We start from the raw sequence: 23542 nt of genomic DNA, 5'->3' as shown, positions 1-23542 counted from the left end.
TTATTGACAAAAAAACATACAATAACTTTATGTAGGCTTAAATTTTAAGTCTGTTATAAAATTCCTAACTTCTTCATTATTTTTTATTTCTTCTTTTTATTTACTCTAGAGTAGAGTAAAAACATCACTGTAACCAAAGTTTTTATTGACGTGAATCTAACATATTTTCAACCAAACAATTTTAATTTAGCTTAACTATCCCAATTTAGGTATTATGATAAACTTTTATAATCCTTTTCTCCCAAATTATAGTTTGGCCGCTTAGAAAACGACCTGCGCACTAATGCTAAACCAATGCTGGTGGAGGTCGCTTTCTAAGCGGCCGAACTATAGTTAATGTTTTACAGTAGAAAAAATTATCAAGATTAAGATATGTTGATAAAAAAACATATCAAAATAATAGGCCTACAGAATAAAAGTGTAAATTGTACTTGGCTACTTCTCCTCGACCAGATTTGTGTTATTTTGATAAATCAATACTAATAAAAACAACTAAACCCTACAAACAGATTGTCATTGAGTAAAAACATACAAACTAATTAAATAAAACTCAATTAATAATCTGATATAAAGAGTATTTCTTCAGTATTAAGTCATAGAAAATATAGAGCCAGTATAAGAACAACTTTTCTCGTAGGTGTCCGTAGTTCAGACAGCTGCTTGTCTTGATCTCACATCAACAGACGTTACACGCAAGTACCTGTCCGTGGTAATGTAGAACAGACATTCTACTAATATCCTGCAATTCGTTTGCAAAAATACAGTTAGGTCAAACTTCAAAATGTCATATTTTAAAGTTTTGTCACCTGTAAGAATAACTCTGTAACACGTAATGAATAATTAGTATCACAGAAAAAAATAACCTAAGTCCAAACAAAGTAAAAAAAAACATGAAACACTCAAATTAATGCTGGTAAATGCATAGTCAATTATATATTTTGTTAAAGTTCTGATTGTTTGTGCATTTTAAGTATGTGATCTGCAGCTTTAGGTGTAAAAATTCACAATCAAATTGATGAACCAGGCTAGTGATAACCATTCATGATTTATTTTATTTTGAGTACTCAGCTTGTAGTTAAGTAGCTTACATAGTTAAGTAGTTTTCTTCGTATAACTTTCGTGATAAAATGTATGTGAAAAATTGTATAACACTTTCAGCTGACTGATACTACAACTTTAAGGATACGTTTAGCTAAAATCTGATAAATAATCATTGATGACGCTTGTAAAGTAAAGTAAAACTAGTGTTTGGATAATATAGGAAAACTAAGGAAAAACTCTATGATTACATACATTAAAATATTGTTTCATTATAAAGTTGTCTAGTTTAATAAAGAGTTGAAGAATTGTCCCCAACTACACGTCTATACAAACCAGTTTTAAAGTATTTATTTAATTTTGTATTTTCTTTGGATTGGCAAATAAATTTTAAGTTACACTGTAAAATAAAATCGTTTTTTTTTCGTAAATTTGCCCTCATAGAGCATTGAATACAACCATTTATTATATCCAAACATTTAAGTGTTTTTATTTATTTTTTTTAAGTAATCTATTTTAAGAATGTTCATGAAATAACTCCCATCTACTTTGTCATTTAAAAATCTGTGTGTGAAATCCTGCTTGACTTATTTTCATATTGTTTTTTTTTATATGGAACAAATCATTTCTATAGAACGACAAACAAAATAGAAACCTGATCACGTTGTGTAACACAACTGTAGAAATACTGTATTGCAAACAACTGACCGCAAACAACAGCTGTATATGAACATCTACAACATACAAACCACACCGTGTAGCTACAAATAATTGTCTTAAACAAATTTTAATTCAAAAACTTTTGTTAACTGCTCATAAATATATTATTTCAAACAAGAAATAACTATGTACCTTCTTTAAAGACAAATTTAATTACTGCTACAAATTGGTGGTTGACATTTTGAACGTAACATCCATGCACTTTCTCATATAATGCACAGAAATGTGAATATGGACTTCTAGTGTGCCATTCAAACTATTGTAGCCTAGAAGACCTTTAAATACAGGTCTGTTTGTATTTTTAATTAACAATATGTTACATAGCATTTCAAGTAGAGACTTTTGTGTTCCGCTATTAAATTTTTGTCCATCCCACTCACTTTTGATTTAAATCACCGATTGCAAGGGCAAATAGTTTTGAAACTCCCTAAAGAAGTTATAAACGTTAAAAGTTATGAAATAACATTTTTCAGATGTGAAACTTATTAAATTTCTAGTCTGTAAGTAGTTTTAGAGAAAATACATATGCTTAAACTTTTTATTGTAAGTATTGCATAAAAAAAACTTTGGGTAAAAGGTTTATAGGAGGAATTTTGGGCTGCACTTTACCCGTTATAAGTATTTATTAACATAATGTCAAGGGTATTATCCTTGATATTAAGTTAAATAATACTATAAACTAGATCCCTGGTAAAAATGTCTGTTAGATATGTTAAGTAATATTATTATTTGAATTTTTTCATGAGGTTTGCAAAAGTGCCTGAGAAGTAGCTTTTCGGGGTGGTTTAGTATGAATTCGCAGCTAAATAATTTAACTATGAATTACGTTAATGATAAACTTAATACAAAGGAATGCATACTGTATTATTTATTGTTTACGACCCACATAGAAAATTTATATTGAAAATAAAAAAAAAAATATATTTGAAATATAAAGCTATATATTTGCTAATATATATTGTCAATATATTTTAAATATGCAAATTATGGGACCGAGTAATATATTCAGTTATATTTCTTTTGTGGTATTTATATATAAATTATATATTTCAAATGTGTTTTTATAATATATTTTAAATATGGAAAAGGGCTAGTATATTAAAAATATATTTAATTTAATGTATTTCAAATATATTAATAATATATAAAGCTTTTTAAACAGTGTTTGTGAGTCGCAAAAGCGACGCATAACACCGCGGTGGTGTGTTATGAGTCGCTTTTACGACGCTTAACATTCGGCGGGTTGAACAAAACCAGGCCTATAATTTAGGACTACTTAGACAGCTCTTTTATGGACAAATGTTATGCTTTTAATTGAGAGAAGCTTTATCCAAATGTATTATCGTAGTATTTTAGGTTTACTAATTACACAGATTTGCTTCATTCGGGATGTAGGCCGGCCTGATATCGTTACTATAGTAGTAAAAATTCAGACTCGCGCACATATTTACAAAATAGGCTAGAATGCTGTTTGTAAAAATAGATTGAATAATTATTTTTTATTGGTAAATGTACCGTATATATTCTAATTTATAAACAGTTGATCCACTTACCGTAAAATCGTGCAACTAGGCCGTATCCAAATTACTAACACTCATGTTTTGAGGTTAGGTCCAAATTAGCACTCATTTTTATTGACTTGCCTAATAATTACACATATTTAAACACTAGACAATTTCACTTATACTCTTTCTTGTTTTTTCAGCAAACATTCTACAGATACGCATATTAGGCATATTGCCCTAAGCTAGAATCGTGCAACTAGGCCGTAACCTAAATGACTAACACTCATTTTTTGAGGTTAGGTCCAAATTAGCACTAATTTTTGTTGCCTGGCCTAATAATCACACACACACATTTAAACACAAGACACTTTCATGCATACTCTTTCTTATTTCTCCAGCGAAAATCCTGTAGATACGCATATATCTGTTAAGTCCACAACATATAACCTACGGACGCAGTCCTACACCCACCTATCGCCGGCACAACACTGCTCAACTGAACATAATTAAAACAATATGGCCGCATATATATGTGGAATATATTTATAATATAAATCTATTTTGTATTAGAAATGTAAATGTTAAAATATATTTTTAATATATTAAACAAATACATTTAAAATATAAATGTAAAACGTTGAATACTCTTAAACTATATTTAAAATATATTTAAATATTATATGAAATATATTTACAAAGATATATTATAAATATAACATACAATATACACTTTAAATATATTTTAATAAATATATTCAAAATGTATTATGAGAAATACGATTAATTTATAATAAACTTATATTCGATTTATATTTAAAATACATTATAATATATGTTCTAAAGTATAAAATTTATACATAATGCCAACTATTTTCTTTGTATATTTATACTATATTAGGAATATAGAATGGAATTATATATTTGTACAACTATATATCTTAACTATATTTTGAGAAATTTTTATATATTGAAATATATTCTTAATACATTTTCATGAATAATTCTTTTATGTGGGGAAAATTATAAATGTGATGATTTCGTCTAGTAGAATTGCAATACAATAGATGAGTTTGGTTGTATGTTTTCTGATACCAAAAAGAAATGAAATTAGTGATTTATTGTTTAAATTGTCAGTCCATTTCTACAAAAATGACGAGTAATTACGTGTTCGTATGAGAGTCAGGTAGATCAGTTTGATTTTGTCTGATGTCAACTCGGGACGGACGTGCTTTGGTTCATCATCCAACACATAAAAGTGAAATTAAATAATGCATTATGGGCTACTGATAGCCGTCATCTTAGCATTTACGTTTAGCTTAATTATGCCATATTATATTATGAGTGGGCAAAGTCTAAAGAGTAAGTGTTTTGCAATACTTTTCGAATCGTATGAAAAGTCGTGATAAACAATAACTTGTTTTGCTAACCTGTAGAAGGCTCTTACTTTACTCAGTTCCGTATACTTGATCCAGGGGTCGGTCTGTGAGCTTTTAGGCCTTAGGTATTGGTTGCAAATGATATAATATAAACTTTGGATCTAGATACGTTTTTCACATTGTTTTTTGTCATTTAAATTTAGTTTTTTATTAATAGAGGTTTATTTTTGACATTGGTGCTTTGTCCACCAAATTAACAGAGAATACCTCAAGGTAACCCTGAGTTAAATAAGTAACGAAACCACACGTCACGTATGTGAGAAGTACGTGCTGAGGTGCACGTTAAATAGTATTAAACTAGTGGCTTGTAGGGGCAATAGCCCCTATATGTATATTCTAGTTACTATTTTCTTTAAATTACATGTATTAGTCTCATGTTACCCTACCTTGAATTATCGTTTAACATTTATGTATGTAAACAATGGTTTATTAAAATAAATGCCAACTTTTGTGAAGGTTTGACCTTGCACTTTATTTATAATAATAGTGAAAGCTATTTGCAATGGGAATTGAATACTTGTAAACTTAAACGGTATATTAGGATCTGTGGATATTAGTTTAATTTTTGGCATGAAAAATATGTTCCCTTTGCCTACTCCAGTAATTACTTTTAACTTTACACTTTTTTCAGACATACCTACACAACTAATCGTACTTCATTAAATCCAGACCCTTAAATTTGAGAAAAAGTTTATTTCAGTTTATAGTACACATATTACAGTAATGATATTACATATTACCATATGCTTTAAATAAAGTTAAACCACATGTTTTAAAGTAAACAAAGCAGACATGACCTAGATTCCCATGTTATTTAAATGTGAATTATTTCATTCCGTAGTAACTTTTTGGTGTACAATTAAGAAAAATTAAAAATTTTCCCCAAAATTCCATGCCCAGACCTTTAAAATGAGACCCCTCCCAGCTTTCTACGGCCTCCCGTTCGCTCACAATTTCATTGTAAAATTTTGGGCTTACGGAATTAGATATATAGATATATGCCTACTAAAACTTTATATAGAAGTTTACTGGTTCTGATTGTTGTTGAAAACACTTCTAGACCGAAACGAGTCTCTACAACACTTTTATTATACTGATAAAACCTAACAAAAACTATAAACTGTATTTTAGTGTTTACTATACAATTTGTACCGTTAACATAGATGCGAAAAGATTCTATGATGACCACGATATGATCAGAAGAAGTGCAGTTGGACGTTAAATAAGTCCGAAGGTCTAAATAAGTCAGACCACTTATATATTTATAAAGGGGCGCCATTCCATCTGGGTAGGGACTATATTGCTGCAGCGAGAACTCTTAAATATTTCATCAGATATAAACAGTAAAGGTAGACTCGTCTCTCAGGACAAGTCCAATAGACTCGGCAGGTGGTGCGCTTTTATAGCCTTAGACACAAACTTACTTTCTTCTATATTAGAAATAAAATAATGTGTATGTATAAATAGCCTATATACGGAATTAAATAATTTTATCTATTTATTTAATGATCAAATTGTTGAATTAAAGTACAAATAATAAAAATAGTATTTTTCAGATTACTCTTTAAAATAAAAGTGAACAAATGTAACATTGTTAAAATTTTAATAAAAGAAAAAAAACAATCATAATGAAAAACTTATTTTTATACGTGATAATTTATTCATTGGATTATTCCAAACTATAGCCAAATCAGAAAAAATCACTTAGTTTAGCAAAATACACGAATTACGATTGTTTTGTAAGTAAATAATATATTTTGTATACAAATGTATAACTAATTATGTTCCTTCTCATTTAGGAGAGCAATTAGAACTTTTGAAGAACTCTTTTATTGTATCAGATTAATAAAGGATTATTAATTAAACCACATTAATTTAAGTTTACTCTACGTTCTAGCTCCCGAACACCTGTTGTCAAAAGTGATTGACCAACATCAATCATCTGGCCCATATGTAAATGATTCTAAAAAAACCTGAAAAATAACATTGATTGATCAATTAAATTATCTTAAAAAGGGGTCGTTGCCTCGGTTTATATTATTGGTTCAATTGTTAGTGCTATGTTTATGAGTGGAATTAGTATAATTACTATTTATAGCTTGTATTAGTAAAGAAGTTGATTAAATTACATTACATTTTAGTAAAATTCATACATTTTGATAATAATAAAAACATGGAAATACCTAATATTTTACTGATGATTTGTAAACTAGCTTCTTCACTTTAATTGGAGCTTATCCATAATCAGACTATACAAACAATTTTTTTTTCATGTAGTCCAACATACACCAAATTATAAAAATACGATCTCATGGATTTTAATTTACATTCGTGGACCTTTTTCTGGTACATATCAGAGGGAAGATTTCTAGTAAATTGTACTTTAAGAGTTTTATTTAAGAGAATCAATTAATTAATATTATAATTGGCCAGCTAACTGTTGTGTGATTTATATTAAAAAAGTACTATACTTAAAAAAAAATTAAGAAAAGAATGAATGGAAGTGTGGGATGAGTGGTGCGATCTTGTAGTATTGTTAGTGACTGAGGCCGACATGTCTCTTAGACATGACTGTTAACAGTCTATACAACCAATGACAACTTAGGGACCTACAGTTTATAGTGGAATCCGAACCACAGTCTTGCCTTGTTATTAATGGATTGGTCTAATTATTAGGATTGTACTGCAGATATTCGTAGTACTCACTAGGGCAATCGTTAATCCACACCAGCGAGTATCGCATCCACAGTGCATCCCTATAAATTTCCACAATTTGTGACCTCTTAGTAGCTGGATTACAGGACGACGCCACCGTCCCAGTATTTTTTTAATGTACCTGGATAAAAACATACAGTAATTTGAGGATGGGTAAAGCTTGTTAGTTATAAGGGACCTACAGTTTTAATGGAATCCGAACCAAAATTTTTGCCTTGTAATTTACGAATTGATCTACTAACCATGATAGTACTAAATTTAAGTGTATGATACAAACATTAACGATAGTCAGATTACCTTTGTATCATCAGAAGGAATGCAGTTGGATGTTACTTGTTTAAATAAGTCAGACCACTTAAACCTTTAAATAGGGACGCCATTCCATGTTCCACCAGGGTAAGGATTAAAAGCGAATGTAGACTGTATTTCAGGTATTTTTTAGTGATGCCCTGTTATGTATTCATACTTAATTTAAATTATAATTTCAAGGTAGTAGCTTACCTAATATAGCTTGTAAAATATTTGTCTGAATTTAAAACTGTCAACATTCAAGGTGTAACATTATATTGATGGGATTTCATTTTCAATAACTTTTGTCTAGAAAATACATCGATTCCTTAAACGAAGTGTTTGATAGTAGCATCCCACGGAATCATGTAACACATTGATTTGGCAATGCTGCCTGAAACTATAGAACCTATATAAGTCAAAGTTGCATTTCAAGGACTGTTAAAATGAACTTGATGATTTTTGAATCTAATTTTTAAGACTTATTACACGTGGTAAGTTTCTTCGTTTTAAATAATGAGTTTTGAGATTACACATCAATTTATGAATATGACAGGGAATCTTTTATTATTGTAACAATTGTGTTATAAACCATGTATTATTAAATTACTTTATGAAAAAAAATTCTTGCTTTTTCCTAATTAAAACAGAGTAACTAAACCTCAAAATAAGGTAAATAATGAGGTAACTTTTTTTAGCAGGTTGTAGTTTAAAAGTTTACTTAATGTTGTTTTACAATAATTAAATACGGCGAATTGCAATGAATTGGCTTGTAAGGTAAATATTTTCAAACTTGATTTTATTACTCTCTGCCTGGATAACTCCTTGTAGAAATATTCATAGATATTTCATTATGTATAATTTAATTTTAATACAAATTTAAATTCTTCGTTATCACAAAACATTTAATATTATATCTTGAGGTTTCAACCAGGATTATGTAACAATAAAAATAAAAATTTTCTATCGAAATATAATAATATAATAAAATTATATCGTTGCAACTTAAATGAGGATATGGTTCTGCTAGACGAAATGACATACATCCAGAACGCTAATGGTTCACAGAATGAATATGAAAAAGGGACTGGCAATTTGCAACAGTTCCACCATACATCAAACTGTACATTAATACGATTTATCAACTAAAGCTCAATGCACTTTGGGAGGATTTAATTCGACTCTCTTTATGCATTTAAATATTTTAATTTAACGTCAACAAAATTCCGTTTTATTCATCAACCTAGTGCCACGATGAAGCTAAAATTACTCGGATCTAGTTTAGGTTTACCTAAGAATTTCCTTCCAGTTGAAATTTATTTAGAGTTATGAAGTAAAATATTATATTTTTCAGGAAGAATTTTAAGTATTTTTTAAACATCTATAGTATCACGATATGTGCATGCAATCCTTTAAAACTGTAACAAATTGCTATGAAGATGGGATTATTGTGTAGTATAATTGTTATACAGTGTTTAAAACGCCCTTGAATAAATAATTTAGCTGTACCTCCATCACTAACGTAAAAATAAGTTACACTACACTGGCTTACTTTTATAACATTAATATAGATGTAATAAATATTCCCTTGACAGGTAAAATCGTAATGCCTTGATGGAAATTGTGTAATGTCTTAAGAAAAACAAATTTCTTCATAATAATTTACGTTTATGAATCTAAGTTTTCATGTAAATTCGGGAGGAGGGAATGGTGGTAAACTTGCAACAGATTACCAACTTTTTACGTTCTCACCTGCAGATGGAACTTAACCAACTTGCCAAGTTTACTTATTTACTGACTCACCCTAATAGACAATTTTCTGTATACAAAATATCCATCGGTCAAAGCAATCACTTAGTAGTCAAATAGTTGTCGCTTCGATAATCAGAAAAGTTAGTGGTTTTTTGACAATCCAAAAATGGACTTACTTGGCGTGTATCATTAACGTATTTTTATCTTAAATCCGTACCTAGTCAAGGTCCCCATCTCATTTGGTATTAATTTCAACCTAAATATTAATAATAATCAATAAATTATAATAACCATAAACTTTACTTAATTTAAATTGATGAAATTGAAAATATTCAAACAAAATACATTTCTCAATCGATTCACTATTTATGAGTTGGGGAGTGACCTGGCGTAGTGGTTAGAGTGCTACGAGATGTGTATATATCAATCCCCGCCAAGTCACTAATGGATTTTTATCTAAGTGATAATGCCGCAACCCCTAGGTCTAGCTTGAAGTAATGTGAAAAAAATCCCAGGCTCGTGCCTGGCGTCCTAGGACAAAAAAAACTATGAGTAAAATATACATGCACAAAATATACATATAACCTTAGTTAATAAAATGAGTTTTTTCATGATCCGTGGTACAAATTCTGTCAATCAACCCCGACAGTGTGCTACGTAATATTTTTTTTTCATTTGGCTCAAGCCACTTTGATGCAGACCCTCAATAAAATGCAGTGATTTAACTTGTAAGACCACTATATAGATACAAGGCAACTTTTCTTTTTTTATTAGGAGATACAAAGGGCAATTAGGTTGTATTGAATTCTCAGGCAATGTAGTATGTATTAAGTTAAGACTACCTCGTTAATGCGGTCAATATGACGTTACCTTGTAGGTTGTAATGACTTGACACGTTCTACCTTAAGGTTACACAGTTTGGCCTGAGCACATAATACTGACTGTGTTAGTTTGCGAGTTGTCTAATAGGACAAACAATTGTGATACCAAAGACATATTTCATTTAACTGATGTAAATATCAAACCTATGCAATAATTAACAATTACACTCGATTAATATAATGTCTTTTGATATTGGTTAAATTATTGATGTTCATTTAATTGTGTTGTACTCATAGCGCGATGAAATGCTAAGAAAAACAACCAACACATTTGTGTTTTTATGTGGATGCTGGTTAGTAACCTTAAATTGATGTGTTAAGTAGGCAATTTTATTTGTATATTGAACATATCTTATTATACGTGAAATATTTATATACGTATAGCATTATACAATCATTTGTTGTTTGCGATTCAAATTAGGCCTACCGCACACGAGAGACTTTTTGTCGGCCGACTATTTAGTCGTAGTCGGTGTCAAAGTCGGCCCCATAATGGTAAATCTGAGCGCGCACACGGGCCGACCGCAGCAAGACAGTCGGCAGACTGTCTGCAGACTGTCGGGGCAGTTTGGTGCTGACCGATTTTCCCGCCGACTGCTCCCCGACTCAACTGTCGTGTCTTATTGATAAAGGCACGGAGATAAGTTTGAGCGCGCACACTGACGACTAAAAAGTCTGTCTGTCTCACAGTCGAGTGCGTTGTTATCATGTGTATTATTATTGTTATTATGATAAGTATTATTATTTGTGTGTTATTGTTACTATTATGGCTTCGACAACCACCAGTGCATGTGTTTTGAGGGACGAGAAAGTTGATAAACTTATCGATGAAGTTGAGGCATGGTCCCCTCTTTATAAAAAGACTTTGAAAGAGTATTTGGTCATAATAAAAAAAATACCCCCGCTGCAGCAAACCTGCAGACTAAGTGAATTCCCATTTGCCTGATTTAATTTTTTATTTAATCTATTTCAATAAAATTAGGATAAACGAGTACCTAGGTTTGCTACTACAGGGAGGGTATTCAGGATGTGTTTTAGTAAAACATTAATAGCTGAGTATAAAATAAATAGATTTGCCAAGTTTTATCAAAATACATCCATAAACAAGCAAACTACAACAGTTTACTGTTCTACATATAAATTACATGACAATAGTCATGCAGGTTTGCGAACTCATTCGAATAAAATACATGTAGATTTACACGTTTGTACCAAATTTCATCAAAATCGGATAATTTTGTTCGATTTATCTTGTTAACGGACAAATATATACAGTATATTTTTATGTGTGTGTGTGAATTTGAACGGAGAGTGTTTTTGAAACTGGGGTATTAACAATTGGTAAAAAAAATCAACACTCATTCATAAGCACATGAAAAATTTGTCCGGATATTTCCTCAAATCCGAGTATAGAGGTAAATCTGGCCTTTCAAGGTTCTCGGACTATAAATTAGATGCACCCAGTATTTTCTCTTAAGTTTTCTTGCACGAAATCTTGTCAGTAACGCACATATGACAGCGGTTTCTGTCATGTACATCCATTTGACACTTGAAAGACGACTAAACAGTCGTGTCGTGTGCGCACCCATAGTCAACGACCAAACAGTCTTAACGATTTTTCGATTGTCCCCCCGACTCCAGCCAGACAGATGGCCAACAGTCGGCCGACAAAAAGTCTCTCGTGTGCGGTAGGCCTTAGAAACACTCACATAAAATACATCAACATTTATTTAACAACTTTTCAACATTTAAATCCATGGGAAACATATTTATATTTTATAAGTCCAACGTCAAGAGTACACATCATTAAATGCAATTAAATAATTAATCACAAAATTAAATATTTTCAGAGCAGAGTATACGGTATGTAAAATACAAAATATGGACGGTATTGTCTTTTATTTTGTTGTTGTTGTTGGTGTAAATGTGTTAAGGTAGATTTAAAACAAAAAAAGCATAATTTACCAAGAAATAAAACCTTGTTTTATATTTTCAAAGGACAGTGAACGTTTTACGGACAAATACTGTTTATGCCTGTGAGCTTTGCAGCCTACATACATTTTTAGCAATGCAATAACCAAATGATTGCTCAAGCATTTGCTTTACCTCACAATAAGGTCAGTGGAGGCATCGTTAATTAAGGAATAACGTAGCTCTGGGCTTCCCATTACTCCTTCGTTACAGCATACAATAAACAACTCTTCCTTGGTAACGGACTTTACCAAGAGAAACATAAAGTTGGATCATAATTTGGTTTATGATGAGAGGTTGGTTATTAGACAGCAGGTTTAAAAAAAGTTTACAACTTGCTATGTATATGGAATATCAATTGCATAAACAAAGTAGCATCCTCTTTGCGACTCAAGTAGTTGAGAAAAATAAACATACCTGTTACCAAATTTTACAATTAATTGTGTTTTTCTTATTTCTAGGCTCAGTTACTCAAATTGTGTTTTGTTATGTTTAACTGTCTATACATGAATACCCTTAAAAGGGGCAGTTAGAATATGAGAAGATTCAAATTTTTTATAATTAACACTAAAAAAGCAGTGTAATTAAATGTTTGTCATCAAAAAACATAATTTTACCAAGTAGCCAAAACATGTAAATTTTTTTACGCTTGGGAAAGTTTAGTTTTGTGTTTTAAAACTATGTTTTTTAAGTTTTGGCCGATAATCTCTGTTTCTTCTTCCTATGTATTTTGCCATGCATTTATAGACCTTATTACTTAATTATATTTGAGAAAGTTTACAGGAAAATTAATGTTTAATTATTTGGGTTTTCGGTCAGCTTATTAAACTGACCGAAATATGTTACAAACATATTATTTTGAAACATGTTACAAAACAATAATAATACATTTTATAAACCTACTCCTGGAAACGTTAAAAATATATATAAATATAATTTAAATTATTCTAACTTATATATTGATCAATTGTGTTGCGATTTCCAATTATTGTATAATCTTTTGTACAGCTATCTTCCCATGAATTTCTCCTCGCAGCATGGACGTAAAAAAAAAAAAAAATTAAAAATGTATTAAGCGTATTATGGCAAACATAGATTTTCCTCACTAAAACTGGTCTAGAACCTATTTTCGAAGAAGAATCTAACTATAAATACCCCCGCCGCAGCAAACCTGCCGACTAAGCGAATTTCCATTTGTCTTAATTGATTTTCAATTAAATATATTTTAATAAAATTAGGTTTAACCAGTACCTAGGTTTGCTGCTATAAGGAAACTAATAAGTGTGTTTTTTTGTAAAATAATGATAGCTTAGTACAAAATAAATAAATTTGATCAAAATACAAAATATATCCATAAACAAGCAAACTACGACATTTGACAATATTCTCCATAAGAATAACATGGCAATTTTAAATTGACAATTTTTTTAATTTTCTCCGTTACTATTAACCGAACAAAAATACTTTTATACACTAAATTAATTGTTTTTAAGCTCTTTAAAAAGGTCTAAAAAAAATTGTGAAATTTTGTGTTTTGAGGGTCAAAAGTGAGAAAAACCAATTTTTACCCCATAAAACCCCCCGTAAAGCCCCGTTCCCATGGTCCGATTGCTGGTTCGCGAACTCATTCAAGTTTATCCCGCTTTACACCTTTAAACCAAATTTCATCAAAATCGGACAAAAATTACTCAAGTTACATATATACAAATTTCAACGAATGGTGTTTTTGGCCTCTGGGAACATCAAAATTAAAAAGTAAATCGGTCCCCGGGTCTACGTCTTACCGTGCCACCTACGGTAATAGCTACTTCCCTATAGGGAAATTCGCTAAAATAAAATGGTTTCTTGGTGTGGATTCCAAGACGTAACTAACAAGCATGAAAACTTTACTCATAGAGAATCTCATTTGTGTTTTTGGTTCATTCTAAAAAACAATTAACTTAATAATTTAGTTTGCCTTAAAGGTATACTATACTTAGCCTACATAAAAGTGCTTTTTACTAAAAGGTAGTGAGAATTCTCATGGTTAACTGACGTATTTGTAATTATTAAAATTGGTTTTTAAAATAAAAGCTTGGTATTTGTTTGTTATATGTGTTTAAGTTGTAGTAAACAAATACTTTCAATAAAAACAACTTTAAAAGCGAATTATTAATTAGCAAAACACGCTGGTGAAGTTCGATCTCTGACGCTAACAGCTGGGCGTCCCTGTGAGTCTTTTAGATTTATGTAATAGTGCGATTTATAGGCCTACGAGTATAGTAGGTTATTTCATTGCTTTTATTCATCCTGTAGTAAAACCATATTTTATACTGTTAAACTTACGCAGTGGAACACTACCTTGTGTAAACTTTAAATATCATTAAAACTTTTCCTCGCTTGCACTTTTATATGCTGTGCCTTGAGTTTAATAACAAAGTTACCCTTAATACATGGGTTAAATTTACTGAAGTTTATAGAATAAACATACAAATATTTAACATCACATAAGTGTATAAACATTTCCATCAATGTAATTGCATGTATCAACTTGCTAAAAAAATCACTTCAACTGCTAGAAATCAGGCAGTGAAACTGATTAAAATAAAAATTAAAACTAAACCCATACAGTATTGTTTAACTTGACACAACGAGAAAACATTTTTATGTGATTTTTTTAATTAACCATGGTTACAGGTTACAAAGATAAATTTTGCTATCAATAATGCCTAAATTCTTAATTTCTAAAATACACAGCTCAATAGTATTTTTATAATATTCTGTAGTGGTCTGTAGTATTCTAATATTCTCACCCTTTAACAATATTTCGCTTTGGATGTCTGGCCACTAGAGGAATATGTGGCATGGAGGAACATGCGATAAAGGAACAGTTACGTATATATTGTACAGTATACGTAACTGTTCCCTTATCGCATACTCTTATTACGGAGTTTGTGAAACGGGAACTTCCAAATAGGCAAGTAGGTAGTATATGATTAAACTTGGAAAGTTGGTTAGGGGTGAACATCTGCAGGTGTGAACATCAAAAGTTGATAATTGGTCCCAAGCTTCCACTCACTCTGCTGATCGTCAATGGCAGAAAGTTTTTTTGGTTATAAACAGTTTCGAAGAGGGTAAAAACATCACAATCAACAGAGACAAAAATACTCCAAAGTTTTTATCGGGATTACAAAGATGTTTTAAGATTATTTTAAACTATCAATATATATGAAACTCTATTCTTATGAGTTTCATATATCTCTTATCATATAGTCTTACTAATGTTATTTTTGAAAGGAAGTTGTTTTTCTGTTTAAAAACAAGTATTATTGATTACAGATTAAAGTTTTTTTTTTGTCTTTGCTATCACTAAAAAGATCACAGATTTTATTAGACCCAGTTATTTAAGGCTTAAGGGTGGGATATTCAAACTTACTTTTTACACTCAAGAACCCCCTAAAGCAAATAATACGCCGTAATAATAATAATAATAATAATACTCCTTGTAGTATCATACTAGTATTTTTTTTACAGGTGATTATGTATGTTAAGAATGTTAATTTATTTTATTTGCTGAATATTTGACGTAAAATGACAACAGCAAACAAACAATTTTTATTCAATGTCATAATTATACTAAAATTTCGACTATCTAAAAATTTTCCTGTAAAGAGATTAATTAAAGTTCAATTAAACATAACATTTGTTTACCTTGATTCAACACATAGGACGTGGTAGTAGACGATATGTTACTTATCAGAGTCTAATTAAGCGTATACGAAGGTATCCATTTCCTTCGCTATCTCCTTAGTTGACATCTTATTAATTTCATCTCCCCGTTCACAGCTACTAGACTCTAATTAGAAGACATGAATTTATAAGGATTTATGTTTGGATGGTGTTGAGGATTTAATTATGTGACGCCCTACCTGAAAGCTGGGTAAAAATGATAAAAGGTGTCCATTTTTGGATGGAGATAACTCCATACACTAAACTAAACCACTATTTACATACATTTACATTTTCTACATGGGCTCTTTATTTCCATTGGGTCAAAGTTTAGTAAATAAAAAATACAACACAAGACATAGACACGATACGAGAACTTTGAATCATTTTTAGCGAATTTCCCATATAGGGAATAAGCTATTACCGTAGTACTCATGGTAAGACCTGGACCCGGGACCGATTTTTTTTCGTTTTGAGGTCCCTAGAGGCCAAAAACACCATCCGTTCAAATTCATATATATATATATAAATATATATATATATATTTATATATATATATCTATTTATATATATATATATATATATATATATGTCCGTTAGCGCGATAACTTGAGCAAAAATGATCCGATTTTGATGAAATTTGGTACAAACGTGTTAACCTACGTTTATTCGAACGAGTTCTCGAACCAGCATAATCGGACCATGGGAACGGGGGTTTATGGGGGCTTTTGTGGGGTAAAAATGGGGTTTTCCAATTTTTGACCCAAAAAACATAAAATTTTGCAATTTCTTTCCAAACTATTTTGTAGATCTTAAAAAAACAAATAATTTAGTATATTGAAGCGTTATAATGCGCCTAATGGTTACGGAGAAAATTCCAAAAAATTGTTAATTTAAATGTTATTCTTATGGAGAATAAGTAAACTGTTGTAGTTTGCTTGTTTATAAACATATTTTGCCCAAATTTGGAAAATGTTTTTATTTCTTACTAACTATTAACATTTTACATAAAAAAACACTTTTACCCTCCCTGTTGCAGCAAACCTAAGTATGTGTTAAACTGATTCTATTTAAATAGGGAATAAATGTGATATTTTTAAGGAGACATTTTAGTGTAAATCCAATCAGGCAAATGGAAATTCGCTTAGTCTGCAGGTTTGCTGCAGCGGGGGTATTTAAACTATTTTAAGTATATTAAACAAATATTCAAATGCTAAACTGCACCCAATTGCTGCTTTACTATCCATGAAAATATGGAATTGTATTGTTAGGATTATTTTCTAAAACTCTAATCCCATCAAGTTTACGTAATTTCTAGATACATCTGTGAGAAATACTTTGTATCTGAGAGTTAGGTAGAAGTCGCATTGTTAATACTACCTCGTGGATTTTCTTAATTACATTAAAAAATCTTATCGAAATCACCAAAGGATTTAGTTGATTGACACATAATACTACAGATTACCGTCTTCTATATTTAGTCTTCTATCTTTTATATCATTATGTTAGTGGAATATTTAGATTTTGCAATTCAATTTTTCATATTTATTTGATATTATTAGATCTACTCTGCATAATTACTTGAGAAATGTTATGTTCAAAGTGAGAAACTCTAGGTAATGTTACTAATTACATGTAAGTTAGGTGCTGAAGGGGCAAATATATTAGTGGAAGATTCGCACATTAGTGAAGTTTAATTTATCTAGTAAACTCCAGATAAATCTTGCTGGATAAGTGAACATTGTTCACGATTGCTAATATAAACTACGTAGCTAGTTGTGGAGTTATCAGCTGATGAACAAATAAATGAATATTCTGATATGTTCTATAGTTTTACTATAGCATTATGTTACACATAGTATTTAAAAATATGCATGTTAACAAAGAAAGTTAAAAAGAAATTACACACATTGATGCAAATAAAGATATATTTACATAGCTTTTTCTTGAATAAAAAATAAAAAGGAAGATTTTGTAATTAACTTTAACTAGTTAAATTAGAAGTTGTAATTAAACATACAAAAATGTAATATAAATTTAAATACGATACAAATTATTTAAGTCTTGGGAGTAAAAATTTACTATTCATTAATTTTACAATGTTTTAGTTGGATAGTAATATTTATCGTTAAATTACTAAACTAAGTTTAATACGGCTATTTTGAAAATAATTGCATAATAAAAAGATTGTTAACTTTTTATCCTTCAAAGATCATCACAAAATGAAAAGAAAAAAATTGAATAAAGGATTTTTTTATTTTTTTATCAGAAAGATACTAATAAATAATATAACAAAATTCAGAATTTACGAATAGAATATCTATGAAAATCAGTTTTATGTTAAATTACTTATTCTATATATGATATCTGTAGTATACAGCTTGTTACATAATCATTCTTTAGCGTTTCAAAACCAGCATAAGTATAATATAAACCTAATTAAAGTTAGTCTTAATATTTTTACAAATTAGAAATAAAGAATTGTTTTTGGACTTATAAAAAAATCAATCATAAAAAGTGTGGTATGCCATAAAAGAAGATTATTTTTTATATATTTACCAATGTTTATTTACTTTAGAATAGGTTTTCAGTTGATAAATTATGCAATTTATTTCACCAGACTACTGTGAAATCACCCGTTTTCGTAAAAGTATACCACCTGTCAAAATGCATCATTACATTGTTTACTACATAAAAAGAATGTAGCCTTTATCATGCAAAAGCAATGTTAATTAGTTTTATGGGTGTTTCTGATAAAAAAAAACATTTGTTATTGTTTTATGAACTGTTTCAATTCACAACAACTAAATGCAATAAATGTACATTTGAGCTTTATATAGAATGCTTAGCTAAAACAATTCTATTAGTTTTGAAATAGTACAATGTTTTTTTTTGTTATAAAAAATTATTAGTCTTTGTAGTGTAGCAAAAAGTAACGTGCAAAACAAGGGTAAAGATTTGGTCATTACTTATTCTCGACCATTTTGCAACCTTAAACATATGGTCATTGTGTAATGACTCACTTTCTACTCTTGTTATGAAGTGTACAATTAATTATTTGTAATCAGTTTCTCCTAACTGCACTAGGAACCGTGAACAGGGAGATAATCAAAATTAATTCACTGTCAAGTAAGGAGATATCTGAGGAAATGGCTACCTTCATATAAGCCTAATTAGACTCTGTACCGTATCTAACATGAGGTAATTCGATATCAATTCCGTATCAAAGCAAATAAACTTTCAATTAATTTTATTTACAATAATTTACCTAACTAGCTTGAACTGATGCATTGAATTAATACATGTTGGTTTGCTAGTTATTACTGCTTTAAATACATGCATACACTAATACTCACTATTTCCATTGTTGTATACATATTTCGAACAAAATAACATTTCTTTTGACTATGCTAAATATAATGTGTAAACAAATAATACGAACTGCTTTCCAAAAAATAAAAAATAATAAAATGTATATTTGTATATATGTCACAACAACAGTTCTAAACTGAATGCATTTATTTAATAAAGATAGTATTTATAATCAATATAATATTTATAATACATATTATATTTATTAAAAAAAATTCAGTTTATTATTCAAACAACTAAGAATGATTTTATACCACTCGCTATAAAATGAGATATCAAATTAAATTTTTATGAAATGTCTACAGTTAAAGAGCTATACACGTGCATAAGAAAGTTTCACGTTAGGTTAGGGCCGTTGTAATTTTGTAAGGATGTCCATATTTCCTTTGTAACAACATAGCGTACATTTAACAGCCCTTCCTTGGCTACGTACTTTACAGTTGATCATAAATTGATAACAAACGCAATTTATTTAAAGCAGTCTTCAGCCAAAACTGGATTTCAAGACAACTCAAGTCACAAACAGTTTACAAGTACACAATAATTACAAACAGTGAAACTAAACTAGCTTTATATTGGCCTTAAATGAATTACATGACATGATTTTCATATGTCTTGGGAGGGTATTGTATGCCTGGGGTCCAAGGTATGAGAACCCCTTTTTACCTATCTCACGCCGCCTTCTCGGCATTTTAAGCAAGCCGTCCTGCCTACTACAGCGTAGGACTTACCTTCGTACGGGATTGGCATATGAGTATAAAATGCCTATTGCAGTTATACTCATGCTTTGCGTTTGCAATGGGGGAGGATACGATTTGATAAATTTGCATCTTTAAATTTAAGATATACTATAGAATTTATTACGCATCTACCATATCCATAATATTCTACTACTTCACCAGATTCGCAAAACATCACAAATTATTCATGAAATTAAAAACATGAAAGTAATTATAAACAATCCTACCTTGACAGTTCTCATTGCCTAATCATAGGGTTTTATTTGTCGCTTAGTTCAAATTAGCTGTTTTCATAAATGCAAAAAAAGTAATAGTGCTGCACCCTGTTGGTAAATCTTATAATTTTTAACTTACATACCATAGAACCAACTTTTTAAGTTAATACAGCTGACTTAATCGTTTATTCCCTTTTAATATGAATACTCATAAGGTTAACATGGAGAACCACAGAGCCACTGGGGTGGAGCCCGAAAGTATTTTTGAGATAAGATATGCCTATATGTTAATCGGGAATGTTAGCTATAATCATGCCAAATTTCAGCCCAATCCGTCCAGTAGTTAATGCGTGATTGAACTTCAAACAAACAAACAAACACACAAACTTTCACATTTAAAATATTACTAAGATAAGATAAGGTAATTATAGATTTTTTTTTAATTATACTTTACTATAGCTAAGTACTTTTATAAACGTACCTATGCTAATAAACTAAAAATAATCAGTAAACTCAATAGTGGTTCACCTAATCCACGTCATTTAACATAAGCATTTTTATTTATAAATTATTGGTTTTATACAAAATCAATTAATAGAGATAAAGGGCAGTCTGTTAAGATGTATTAAACTATAGTCATATTACTAATAAAAAGTACGAAGTGGCGTTTTTACTTATTTTATAACACACTTTATTTTGCTTACTGCACAAATACGAAATGTTTCGTTATGTAGTGAAAATTACGCAGCAGAACCTTGTGTAAACTTTAAATATCATTAAAACTTTTCCTCGCTTGGACTCGTTTACGCTGCACCATGAGTTTAATAACAAGATTACCGTTAATGTATAAAATTCGCTGCTATGTACAAAATATGAGTTGACATTTCCTTGTATAAAAAATTTATAAGATTCAAGTAAGATAAAAATTTTTATAAATTTTGTAATGTAATATTTATACGAGTACTATATTAAGGTATTAAATAGCTCTAAAGCTACTTAACAGGTCTAGCTCTGCGCTATCAAACAGATTTCATAAATTTTTATTATTGAGCATTAATATAAGTTCTATACCGTAAGAATACATCGTCAGAAGTGAACTCACTGTGTTGAAGATGTAAATTTATCTATGTTTAAGAGCAATATTGTTACGTTAAAAAAACCTTTAATGTTGCCGAAAGGAATTTATGTATATAGAAATGTAAAGTTAAACAGTTTTGGAGCAGAAGATAGAAGTTTTTTCAAAGATAAACTAGGAAAATGTTGTTGTTTTTCCAACTTTTTTGTAAGAAATTACACAGGAATTACAAAATTGTTTTCATTCAACATTGGGCGATTTCCATGGTTTTTTGTGTCTTTATATTTTGAAAAATTAACGCAATCCTGAGGCTATGAAAATGAATTTTAATTTAACATATTTTCCAATAAAACGAAAATAAGTTTTTTTGTCTATTTGAAATTACCACTAATAGGCACGAAGGTATAAGAGATAGATTTTAACCACGACGACTTACTTTTATAAAAATAAACACGACGGGAAAATGTGTCACGTTTTTAAGCAGCGTGGATTATACGTTCAGTACAATTATTTTTCAGTTCCTTCTAATGAGACACTAGTAACCAAGTATAGGGAGGTTTTTAGGGATAATTAATTCGACGTCAGGTGAAGAGGTACAGTGAATGGCATGGAAAGCTGCAAATGCTTTTTAACAGGCTGTCATGACTAAATGGTATGGTTACACAAAAGTAGTTAAACAGGAAAAATATAACCCTAAAATAATTTCATCTGTTCTTCGTACACTTTAATGAGGTGTTTACATCAGAATTTGGCTATTATACATTTACTAATACTTACTTATTGCTACAAAATTACGTAGGAAAATTAGGTTGGTAATAATTGTATTGAAATATAAAATAATTAAGAATAGTTTAAATTATACGGATAATATTATAATAAAACTTTTACCTGTACGAATGCTGTATTTTAGGGTTTAGGCCAGTGTAGCCATCATTAATTAAGGAATAACGTAGCTCTGGGCTGCCCATTACTCCTTCGTTACAGCATACAATAAACAACCCTTCCTTGGTAACGGACTTACAGACAGACATATATTTAAAATAGCATGTAAATTATATCAAACATATAGTAGCCTACATTGTGACTTGTAAAATATTTAGTACGAAAAAAACACAGCCTGTAAAGATACCAAAAAACGTGTTTTTTACAATTGACAATGCATAAAAATCATGCAATTAATTGATTTAATTTTCTATATAAAAACAATTTAAATTTTGATAACACGAGCATTTTATGTTTATAAAATGGAAGATTAGCTTGCAAATGCATGGTTTTTTATGAAAAAAACTAATTGATTATTCTTTTATAAATAATATTTGTATACGATCATTTTTTCATTCTTTATGTTCTTGTCAATAAAAATATTCTCTTAAGTTATTCTAACGATATTACAAATTATTATTTCTTGTTGTTAACTCTAACACACAATGCGTTAACTTATGGGTTTTGAAAACTATTACAATACATAAGTGTAATTAATCTTTGGAACATGGATCAATGGGTCATGCAAACCCATCTTTATTAATAAAGAAATATACTAATGTTGATAAAATTAAATTAATTACGTTGATTCCATGAGAATGAATAATCAACTTTTCTGTTTCTTTTCCTAGCTTTATGTTTATCTAAAGTCGTTATCCTTGGTTAAATAAAAAAGATTATTCTAGAAATAAAATACTTACTAAACGTTTGGTAAACAATAAGCTCACGGTGATTAATTATAAGTTAGAAGCAAACGAGGATGATTTATTTATCTATTTCAAGGAAGATTCGAACATTAGATAAGTAAATGAAAACTTACATTTCTGACGGATTAATAATGCTCATCTACCATAATATTTAATTTATCCTGTACTGAAATAATATTAGCCTACATCTTTGGGTGTAATACTTTTTACTTACACGTTATACTTTTTCTTACCTTATTTAAGATTGATCTCGGATAATGGAAACTGTTTAAGACATCGTGTTTAAGAAATGAATAATTATGGATCTATTTTCGTTATTAATGCATGATACTTTACGGGTATTTGACGCGTACTACGGTCATTTGTTCAAAGTATGGAGCAAATATAATCATTTTGTAAAATAGGTTTGCTCTATTAAGTTCAATGTTGGTGTAGGTT

The sequence above is a fragment of the Macrosteles quadrilineatus genome, unplaced genomic scaffold, assembly GCF_028750875.1.
Source record: "Macrosteles quadrilineatus isolate MER2022 unplaced genomic scaffold, UCM_ALF_1.0 Scaffold_6__1_contigs__length_79288215, whole genome shotgun sequence".
NCBI classification, from domain to species: Eukaryota; Metazoa; Arthropoda; class Insecta; order Hemiptera; family Cicadellidae; genus Macrosteles; species Macrosteles quadrilineatus.
This window is presented reverse-complemented; position numbering follows the sequence as displayed.